Raw genomic sequence first — 12,135 nt, 5'->3', positions numbered from 1 at the left:
AAGTCAACTAACTTCAATATGAGAACATTGGTAGCTGCATTATCCAAATTAACAGCTGGCAACAATTAGCAACCATGCATGTACTCTAGGCTTCAACATCTAGATGTCTAGTACACGAAGTGTTCTAACTAGGGTCACATAAATCAGTAATTAATCCAAATACTATGCCATTTGTGACACTAACACTCTTACTCCATAGAAGATTTGATATTATAATACAAAGTACCAACAACCCAAAGTAGCAAACACAGCACTATATCTAGTAGTATTGGTAAACTAGGTGGGTGCAGGCAAGCAACATATTTAGTTCAAATATCTGTTTAAGAAGAGTTTATGGTGGATTTTAGTGCTACTGTGACATGAAAAATTGATATCTTTCATTTTCAATTTTGTACATATTTTGATGGTTTCTCAATGGTAATAAGGTGAAAGCTTGTCCAAGAAGATTGCGGCACCCACACAATGGAATAATGGCGTGGTGATGCGACGGCTTGGCAGCTACCTTGATAACAGCATTCTATCTTCAAATATAATGGTTTTACTTGATTTAGGGTGCACACATTGTAAATGCCACAAGTATGCTTGATAAATACTTTGGTATGGTAGATAGGCTAGTGATGTGGAAAATAAAAGTGGGCCTTCATGCTCACATGGATTTTAATTGTATTATTAATATAGTATCCACCATAAGGCTACAAGTTGGGGAGTAAGGAAGGCATGTGGAGGAGTGTGTGTAGGTGCACAATTGGGAAAGATTCTTCTAGAATGCCTACATGGAAGAGGAGAATTCCGCCATGTGTAAGTGGGAATTCCACCTACATGCCACTTAGACTTGGCTATTATCTCATCACACTTTCAAAGTCAAAAAGTCTTCAATTTAATAATCAATAGAAGACTTAGCCTAAGAGGACAATTGATGGTGACATCTACCCTTATGTCACTAAAGGGTTGAAGATTTTTATGTTGTAATTTGTAACAATGGAAGAGAGGGTGATTCTCCACCTATAAAAGGAACCCTTCTCTCCCTTTCAAATAAAATGAATGAAGCCTCCTCAATTGCGCATTTTGTGTCATTGCCATTCTCTTATCTTCAAACCCTTATTCAAACACTCTCTTTACATGTGAATGTCTCATTTAGGATTAGCTCCTCATGCTTAACCCAATTTTGGACCTCTTTGATGATTCATGATATATGGGATAAGGAGTTATTATCTTGGTGGGCTTGTGACTTCTCAAGGTAGCCCTTGCCTTATTGCCGCCCTCCTTTGGAGGTACCAATGGTTTTAGCGGGGTAATGAGCATGTAGAAAGACTTTGGGGACCATAGGTAAATCTTTACGATTGTCCGCTGAGCAATGTTAACCCTTACCCTCTAGCTTGAATCATGAAGGAGATGAAAGGCAAGAGGCTATGTGAAAATTGAGGTTTCATGCACAGAGAGGGAAGTGTAGTTTTTGTGGTCTATTACCCAAATTTCAACCGGTAATTACTCATCACTCGAGTATTGGTTTCTATTTCACTTTTATTACAGAAAACACCACTATGGCCTCTCTTGCAGATTTGCTTACAAAAGGAAGGAAGAGGAAGAAGGAACAGGAACAAAGGAAGAAGTATATGAAGATTTGGAGACACCACCAACTGCTTTCACTATGCATTTTGATGGAGCCTTTAGCCCTTCCAAGCAATGTGGGGCTGGGGGGATAGTTTTATTTGATCCATAAGTAAAAGAGGTATGGGCCAAGGGTAGGAAAGTTCCAAAGGCTATATCAAATAATGTGGTTGAGTACAATGCATTAATTTGGGGATTAGAAGTTTTATTTGATCCAGAAGGAAAAGAGGTATGGGCCAAGGGTAGGGAAGTTCCAAAGGCTATATCAAATAATGTGGCTGAGTACAATGCATTGATTTGGGGATTACAAGATTGCATAAAAGATGGAATTAAAGAGGTAGAGGTTAAAGGGGATTTGCAATTGGTCATCCGACAAATAAAAGGAGAATATAAGGCAAGGAGTCCTAATCTCCAAGAATTGTATAAAAGAGCAATGGAGTTAAAAGAATCTTTTGAGTTTTGTAAATTTGTGCATGTTAAGAGGAAGGATAATCATCGGACAAATGAAAGGAGAATATCAGGCAAGGAGTCCTAATCTCCAAGAATTGTATAAAAGGGAAATGGAGTTAAAAGAAGCTTTTGAGTTTTGTAAATTTGTGCATGTTAAGAGGAAGGATAATCAAAAGGCTAATGAATTGGCTACTAAAACTTTGGCTTCTTTCAAAGTAGCTATTCTTGCATTAATGGATACAGGTTGGCCTGAGCTCCAAGATGTTCAACACTATTTAGATACAGGATACTTCCCTTGTGGATTGAATCCTCAACAGAAGCAAAGGCTTACAAGGAAAGCTCATCCTTACACAATTCTAGGGGATGTTCTTTACAAGCAAGGTAAGGATAAGATTCTTAGGAGGGTAGTGAGCTGGAAGAATCTAAAAGGATTATGGAATTATGTCATGAATGTTTAGGTCACTTTGACTCAGCCAGCACAACTCGGAGGATCCTTAACACAGGTTATTATTGGTCTCAACTCAGCAAAGATGTCTATGAGTGGTGCAGAAGCTGTGAAATATGCTAGGCATATGGGCATTAGCAATTGGTTCCGAGACCCTTAAACCCTATCCCAGCATATGGTCCATTTGAAAGGTGGGGATTAGATTTTGTGGGGCCACTTTCTCGTTCCTTACATGGGAAGTATTACATATTGGTGGCCATAGATTATGCAACAAGGTGGGCAGAAGCAAAGGCCATGGTTAATAATAAAGCAGTGATGATTGTGGCATCCTTTCTCAAGGAATACATATATGCCCGATTGGGTGTCCATTAGAAATCCTTACGGATGGGGGAGAGGTCTTTCAGGAATAACTTGATTGAAGCTTTGGTACAAAAATTAAAAATAAAGCATGCTATGTCAACTCCCTATTATCCCCAATGTAATGGTTTAGTAGAAAAACTAATGGACTTCTTTGTGGATCTTTGTCTAAGCTAGTGGATCCTATGAAGAGAAAGTGGGATGTGTATTGGCTAGAGGTCCTATGGGCCTATAGGACAACTCACAAACTCTCTCTTGGTTTCACACCTTTTTAGTTATTTATGGAATGGAGGCTATTTTGCCAATAGAATTGGAAATCACAAGCCTTCGCACATCTTTTGCACTCTTGAATAATGAAGAAGAAACACATGTCTAACGTCTAGTACAACTAGAGACCTTGGAGATGAGAGGCAACTTCAGGCACTTCAAAATTTGGAGGCTGCACAACACCGGCGCAAGGCAAGGCATGAAACTCTCACGAAGAAGAAGAAGAAGAAGCCAGAACTCAAGCAAGGAAGCTTAGTCATGAGGTATGATGGCCGTGTGGAGAAACGGCTAGATAAGAAGCTTCTTCGACGCTGGGAAGGTCCTTTCAGGATAAAGCAAAAGTTCAAAAATAACACCTATCTTCTAGAGGATGCAAGTGGCCAGGAGGTCCCTGGACGTGCCAATGAGTACCAGCTAAAGATATTTTACCCTCGAGCACCATGGCCAGCAGACCCCCAAGACAAGCATGGAGGATCTGCTGGGGGGATAAAGATGTGACATGAAAAATTGATATCTTTCATTTTCAATTTTGTACATATTTTGATGGTTTCTCAATGGTAATAAGGTGGAAGCTTGTCCAAGAAGATTGCGATGCCCACAATGGAATAACGACGTGGTGATGCAGCGGCTTAGCGGCTACCCTGATAACAGCATTCTATCTTCAAATATAATGGTTTTACTTGATTTAGGGTGCACACATTGTAAATGCCACAAGTATGCTTGATAAATACTTTGGTATGGTAGATAGGCTAGTGATGTGGAAAATAAAAGTGGGTCTTCATGCTCACATGGATTTTAATTGTATTATTAATATAGTATTCACCATAAGGCTACAAGTTGGGGAGTGTGGAAGGCATGTGGAGGAGTGTGTGTAGGTGCACAATTGGGAAAGATTCTTCTAGAATGCCTACATGGAAGAGGAGAATTCCGCCATGTGTAAGTGGGAATTCCACCTACATGCCACTTAGACTTGGCTATTATCTCATCACACTTTCAACGTCAAAAAGTCTTGAATTTAATAATCAATAGAAGACTTAGCCTAAGAGGACAATTGATGGTGACATGTATCTATCCTTATGTCACTGAAGGGTTGAAGATTTTTATGTTGTAATTTGTAACAATGGAAGAGAGGGTGATTCTCCACCTATAAAAGGAGCTCTCCTCTCCCTTTCAAATAAAATGAATGAAGCCTCCTCAATTGCGCATTTTGTGTCATTGCCACTCTTATCTTCAAACCCTTATTCAAACACTCTCTTTACATGTGAATGTCTCATTTAGCATTAGCTCCTCATGCTTAACCCAATTTTGGACCTCTTTGATAATTCATGATAAATGGGTTAAGGAATTATTTTCCTGGTGGGCCTGTGACTTGTCAAGGTAGCCCTTGCCTTATTGCCGCCCTCCTTTGGAGGTACCAATGGTTTTAGCGATAATGAGCATGTGGAAAGACTTTGGGGACCATAGGTAAATCTTTACGATTGTCTGCTAAGCAATGTTAACCCTTACCCTCTAGCTTGAATCATGAAGGAGATGAAAGGCAAGAGACTATGTGAAAATTGAGGTTTCATGCAAAGAGAGGGAAGTGCAGTTTTTGTGGTCTAATACCCAAACTTCAACCGATAATTACTTATCACTCGCGTATTGATTTCTAAAATTGATCATATGGCAAGGAAGCTCTTTATATGCTCTTTCCACTCATGTAACTAATTTCTTAATCCTTTACTTCATTAATGATCAGAATTTCTCCCAAAGTTGCTAACTCTTAGGCGAATTTTGGCAGTTTTATAGTCTAGTAGTAAAATGCTCATAACTGTTCGCTCGGTTGCCCGTTTTTGAAAGTTTTTACATAGGCGCGAAGCTCTCTTTAAGCTCTACGTACTTTTGTAATCCTCTTTTATATAGGATATACGGATTTAAAACTGTAATTCTCTGTGTATCTCTATTTTTATAGAATTTTGGCAATTATTTTTTCTTAATAATGATTAATTCCTCTTAATCTCTTATCAAAAAGCAAATCCCATGTATCTTATCCTCTTGTAAAGTGAGTGCTATATTATTTTACTTTAAGATATTTTGTCCAAATCACCCAATTCGAACGGATGAACCTTACCAACATTCCCCGTATGTTTCCGTTCACATAATCCTGAGTCGGAAGATTTTCTTCCAAAAAAGAATTGCTCTCTTGTGTGGAGCTATAAGACTGGCAGAAATTCTTGCTTCTCCTGGGCGTTTCATCTTTCCTTCCATGAATTATGATCTCACCTTTGATGTGTTTATCTTTATCTTAACCTAGGGAGAGAAAGGGAGGTGAGGAGGCTGTGAGGTTTCATACAAGTGTGTTTTGATTCTAAGAAGTGACCGAAGTCAAAACCCCAACTTTGTGTCACACTACTATTGTTGGCGCACAAAGAATACTGAAAGACAAAAAATTCTACATGGTAGTAACATAAAAGAAGGAGTCTAAGGGAATGATACCTTGAATTAATAGCCACCACCACTAATATTCTACATAGAATATCAAAAATAGACACACACAAAAAAAGGATGTATGATTAAGCAACAGTGTTCAAATCCATCCGGCACACCCATTCACTCATGCCTTTAGCCGATCATAACCATGGTCTACATCATACCTTATCAAGGCACTTCAACACCAGATCCCACTCTTGCATGCAGCATCCATGCCTTATTCTTCTAGGAATTGGCATACTTGCCTTCGATTGGTTGTCTCACCTCGTCCTCATTCATTGAGTGTTATTCTTGCTCTGTCCAACCCTCTTCCCGTCCCATGACGACTCACAATTCTAGCGTTCACACACTCACAAGGGCTAATAACCTTCCATTCATTCCCCCCGACATGTTGGGAATTCGTGAAGATGCCATCGAAGAATCCTCCATCTTTCCTAATCACATGGGCATCCCAATCATGGTCGCTAGAGCCATTAGATCCATGCACCCAAAACCACAATCTTCACACAAGACGATACTTTAACCAACCGCACTCAAAGCCGCAAACAGTTCTATAATGTCTTCTTTGTCTCTAGCGACATGACCATGCTTCAAGAAGGAATGACCACCAACATTTCAAAAACAGGCTCATGAATTAGAAAGCCTTTAGACATCTTTTGGGCCCTTTGCGAATGACCCTGATTAGCAACAGACCAATGGGAAGAGACAACAGACCAATGGGAAGAGAGCAGTGTGCACATTTGGTCTCCTCCAAAAGTAGGGGGAAAGTAGTCTTGTCTTTCTAATTAATACAAATGTGGGATTCAAAAAGTAGGGGCTAGCCTTCATAAATTTGGGGGGGGGGAGGGGGGGGGGATAGGTAACTAAAAGTAGGGGGGCTCCATTATTTTCAACCCCCATCAATCTCGTGGGTCAAAAACCCTTCAAATGGAATTTTTCAAAAAGTGATTTTCCCTCCCTAAAAACCTAAACCAAACCATATTATATATATAAAAAAGAGCCTTTTTTCACCTTCATCTTCTGTCTCTACACTCCATTCTCCCCTCCAATATCACCCTACACTCCATTCCCCCCAAAACTAGCAACTCAAATCTCCAGAGCTCTCTCTCTCTCTCTCTCTCTCTCTCTCTCTCTCTCTCTCTCTCTCTCTCTCTCTCTCTCTCTCTCTCGGATTCCAGAAACTTTTGACCTTTCACATTCTGATTTTTTTTTTTGTCTTTTCATTTTCTTGAAACTTTTGGCTTTCCGTATTCTGGGAAAACCATTGGAATTCTGAAATTTTTTGACTGTTCGTATTCTAAATGTGTTTGGGGTTAATTTAAATTTTTAAAAAATTCATGAAAATTAGTGGAAAATTAGACAAAGGTTATTTTAAATTTTTGAAAAATGTGTGGTTGGTGTTTGGCATGTGGTGTGTTTATTCGGGTGCCCGTGAGACAGTTCAAATTCCTTTAAAAATATATTTTTTGACCTAGAAAATTAAAAATTCCATTACAATTATAAATTTTCATCGGATTTGAGAATTTTTGAACGGAATTGGAAATTTCATGAACGATGGGATTCTCACGAAAAATTAGAAATATTCTAGAAATTATTTTTAAAAATCTTAAAAATTGGTATTTTTAAAATATCAATGGTATTTTGGCAAATTTAATTGCTGAAAATTTTCTGAAAAAATATCGGTTTGGAATGCCATAAGATAGGTTTGGTGGAATTCAAAATTATCGTATTTTGAGGCCCTAGAAAATTAGGAAAAAAACATGATAATTCTTTTTCTCGAGAATTTAATATTTTCGAGGGTTATTTAATGTTGAAGTATATTTTCTCGTGTATTATTAATATGATTATACCTTGTATTAGTAGATATTTCTATTTAGATTTATTCTAAATGATGTTTTCATAATTTTTTGTCCCATTGTTTAGCCATTCTTTTTGGACATGTTCCATACTTTTGATGGCTAGAATCTGCATTTAAAGTGTGTCTCACCTTTGACATTTTTTCATGATAATTTATTTTGCACTTGTTTAAGTGTGGTCCATGCTTAATTTTCTAAGCCTAAGACAAATTCTATCATGGGTCAGTTGATCGGTTTGTTTTGGTGGATTTTATTGGATGTTTTTCAAGTTTTATATGGACTCATCAGGTTCTGCCTAGATCACTTATGTCTAGGGGTTTTTTATTGAGTGCTACACACATGTGTTTCACTTGCTTACTTTGGAGTTTTGTTTGAACGACATTACGTTCATATACTCTGGATTGATGAGTTGGCCACCAATTTTAATGCTTCTTTTGGCATGATTAATGATTATTAGATGGCATGCATTGATTTTTATGATCAACTATGGTTTTCATGGATTTGAGGACCTTCTATGCTTTTATCCATGGTTTTATAAGGATATTTTGATCTTTTGAATAATATCATGTGCTTTGAAGGTAGCATTTGCCTTCGTTTTTTGCACATAATTTTGGAGTATATTGTTTGTACTCTTGTACATATTCCAACTCGGATACCTAGTTGCTTATATGTCTAGGTGAGTTATTTTTCTACCCTAACTTTATTATGTTTTGGATAGTTATCATTAGAAAGACACCAATAATTCAAAATTCTTTTCTAATGATGTACTCGATAAGGGTTATTCCTTGATGTAGTCTCAGGAATATAGAGATAGGTTTTAGTATGTGAAAGTCTGGGATAAGGCCATTTTATTCCTTTTATATAGGATTTTATTCATATTTTCCTAGACGGCATACTAGGGACTTTTCAAATTGTTAAGGTATGTATGGGTGGTATCATGGTGGTATGGGACGCTAGTGATCCCTCACATATATTATCTTATGGGATAATTTGGGCTCAAGATTGTTACTTTGCTTACATCACTTAGCATGTTGCTTTGCTTACATCACTTAGCGTGTTGACTTCAACATTCAAAGATAATTTCATTTTCTAAATTCACTAGAAGTTATAGTGTGGGCATTCTCTAGATAAATTTCTTTTATCTATAGCCTGCATGTTTTAATGAGGGTAATCGGCATATTCACTTGTTGGAATCTCTTTCTTTAGAGTTCAACGAGTTTATCTTGTTATGTTCGGATTAAGAAAATTTGGCTTTTTTCTTTGTTGGCATTGTTTTTTTCTCTAATTCCAACGGATGGACATATGTGACTCATCGAGACACTGATGACTCTCTATGTTGATATGGGTAACTCGGGACGTCGATTATTCCATATGCAAATGTGGGTATGTCGTCGAGGTGCCAAATCCCTGGTTTCTGCTGTTATAATGCCATGTATTCCTACTTTATTTCGAATGGTTTACACGAGGAAATTCCTTTGATATGAATTCTTATGATCATCCACAGTCTGATGGGCAAACAAGGAACAAGGCGTATGAATCAGATTATAGAGGATATGCTTCTTTGTGCATATGTCTCTGGAAAAGCATCAAATTGGAAAAAATATCTTCCAATGATGGAATTTGCCTATAAACAATTTTAAACATACGGCTAATGGTTTCAGTCCGTTCATTCTTATGTATGGGTATCAACCCAGGGCACCTATTGATGTCGGTCTTAAGGACATCGAGCTTGATGCATTGAGGGATTTCTTGCATGATATGCAGGAAATGCTGACCAAAGCTTGGGATTCTATCAACAGGAGTGCTCAGGATATGGCACGATTCTATGTTGATAGAGGACAATCAATTTGGTCCTTTGAACTAGGAGCGTTGGTTTATTTGAATTGGAAAGATAGGAAAATAGAGGTTTTGACTTGGGAGTCGGTTGATATTGTTCAAAGCAGTTCTCCTTTTTTCATTGCAAGAGTGCAATGTTTTGAGAGAGGGGAAGTATGTTATATGCACATTACGTGTGCATATACTAGGAGGCTAACCCACATTAGGCTTGTGAGAATGGGAGCATGGGAACAAGCTCTAGTGGAGCATGGGTTAGGACTAACCTTAAGGGTTAAGGTTAGGGTTAGGCATCCAAGGGTCATACATGGGAAATGGAGAGTCAAGATTCACTTGAGGGCCCTCCTATATAATAGGGGCATGGGGCACACTCAAAGGGAGGCTTGGAGGCTTGGGGCTTGTGAGGCCAAAGCTATGTTATGCTCTCTTGTGTAGAGGATCATATCTACTCACCTACCATTTCACACTATAGCTACATGCTATTGGATTGGAGTTATACCTCTTGATGGTATGGGACATCAAGGTAGAGATATGATGTATTTCATTATATTTCATGTGTGCATTCCTTGGGCTCGGGGGTGGTTGGGTGGATGAGTTTATGCTTGATTTATGCATGTTTATGCATAACAATTATCTAGAGAGATCCAAGTGTGCTGGTAGAGATTATCCAAGAAACCAAGCATTGGAGCCTATTAATTGTTCATGATCACCTACGCATCTTGGGGTATGAGGGAATTAGCAGTGCTTGCTTTAAATTGTAAGGCAAGAAGGTGAGGGTTGTTTTCTCTTTAAACAAATGTATTTGCTCATAACTATCATAGTTTCCTTACAATCAGGTGTGGTTGGATAGGTTGGAAGGTGGCTAGAAGCAAGCACCATGGTGTCCTAGGATTGGGGGCAAAATGACATTACTTTGGCTCAAGGGACGTAAGGTAGAAGTGTCCATTTTGTAATCTCACTTCATTTTGGATAGATGTTTTGTAATCTCACTCCATTTTGGAGTTGTTCTCTAATCTCACTTTGTTACAAAGTTTAATAAATATATTTATTTTCTATGATACTTTGACGAATAGGCATTTTGGTTTATTGAAATGGTGGTTTTGTGACATGGTTGGTTTATTTTCATGCTTAGGTATGTTCACTCACGTGGTTGATTGGACCTCCACAATCCAAGTGCACTCAGATCTATTTGTTGATACGCTCACCTAATGGATGTTGAAAATACAAGTGAATAGGGTGTGTGCGGAAACAAGCCTTGGTTAGAGGCTGTAAAAGAGAATGAGTAAATGTGAAAGAACCTGTGAAAAGGTGAGAAGAATCTACTGGGAGAGAATAAAGGGTAGCATGAGAAGATTTAGGAAGTGTGGAGATATTCTGGGAAAAGTGAAGAGGTGGAGAGAATCAGGGAAAAGAGGTGGAGTGAATCATGGAGAAATCAATGGGATTTGATGCTTGATGTAAACTCTATAAATTGAGGCATTGCCCTAATGAGAATTTGCTGGTTTTTGAGTATCCATGCCTACATTAATCTATTTGTTAATTACCCACTAATTACATCTTAATTATTTGCTAATCACTTTGTTAATAATGTTGATTCTAGTGTTTGATCCACCATAGCTCATCACAATGCTCAAATTTCAACATGGTATCAGAGCCATGCTAATTTGTGAGCTCATTATCTTGCTAATTATTTTGCTAATTAGGATTAGTAGAAAATTATAATTTTTCCTCTTTTTTCAACTCACCTCTATAGCCCCAGCCAGTGGAGGGGCTCCCTCTCCTTGCACACATAAAATTAGGCCAAACCCTTCTAGCACATGACAGGTATCTCATAGCTCTTCAAGCTCATCCAAACAACGTAGCAAACTGCCACCGGCGGATGAAGGAGAAATCGTTGTTTTAGTAGGCTACGTTTTTTTAGCAGAAGATCTCAGATCTACACTCACTCAGGATGAATCACTCTAATTCCTCTTAGCCCAAGGTGTTTTCAAGCATGCTCTACAAGCTGGTGAAGACAGAATTCAGTTTCATCAAGTCTACAGTGAGATCCAAGCTCTTCATCAAATCTACAGGTGACTTTGGTAAAACAGAGATTAAGCTTTCAATATTTGGTCAAATCTTGTGTTTCTTGGCTTATTCCTCTACTAGACTCATTGCTATTGATGGCTTTGAAAGCATTTGAGCTTATTTGAAGTCTAAGGCACCAGATCTGGACTCCCCGCATACTCTGTTTTTTGCACACAAAACAGTGGATTAATTTGCTAATCAGTGATTAATCAATGCTAATCACTGTATTTTGGTGCAATTGAGGGTTCAAATTAACCATTAGGTATCTGATACAGATTCCTATAACTTCAGATTGCAATTCGGAGTTGGTTTGATACTCCAACCATCCCGTACAAATTGGTTACCCTTGATTTAATGTAATTTCTGAGAAAATTATGCTGATAAATTTGTGATAATCATCATTTTGCATTTAACCCTTGGTTAATGCCTGTAAATGTCACTCAAATTAAAGATTATTCACAGCCAGAGTTGCATTTGGAATGTGCATAAGAATGAATGCTATACGCATTATGTATTGGGCACATTACATCAGTGTAAAAATGGGAACAGACACTGCCCTTGTCCAGAATAAGGCAAGAGGTAAGACCTCCCGAATAAATTTGGGTTTGCATTGCATAATGACACAAGATGAACATCAAAATCCCAAAGAACCTATCAGCAAAACATTGAAACATGTTGCTCACATGGAGCAAAAAGACCTGACGGACAAGCTCATGGCCCCAGCCATGAAAGAAGAAGAATATCTCTTTCCAAGAAGAAGATCCACACCAAGAAGATCTAAAG

This window comes from Cibotium barometz, chromosome 21 (genome assembly GCF_041138505.1).
Source record: "Cibotium barometz isolate CiBa-2024 chromosome 21, ASM4113850v1, whole genome shotgun sequence".
NCBI lineage: Eukaryota > Viridiplantae > Streptophyta > Polypodiopsida > Cyatheales > Cibotiaceae > Cibotium > Cibotium barometz.
This window is presented reverse-complemented; position numbering follows the sequence as displayed.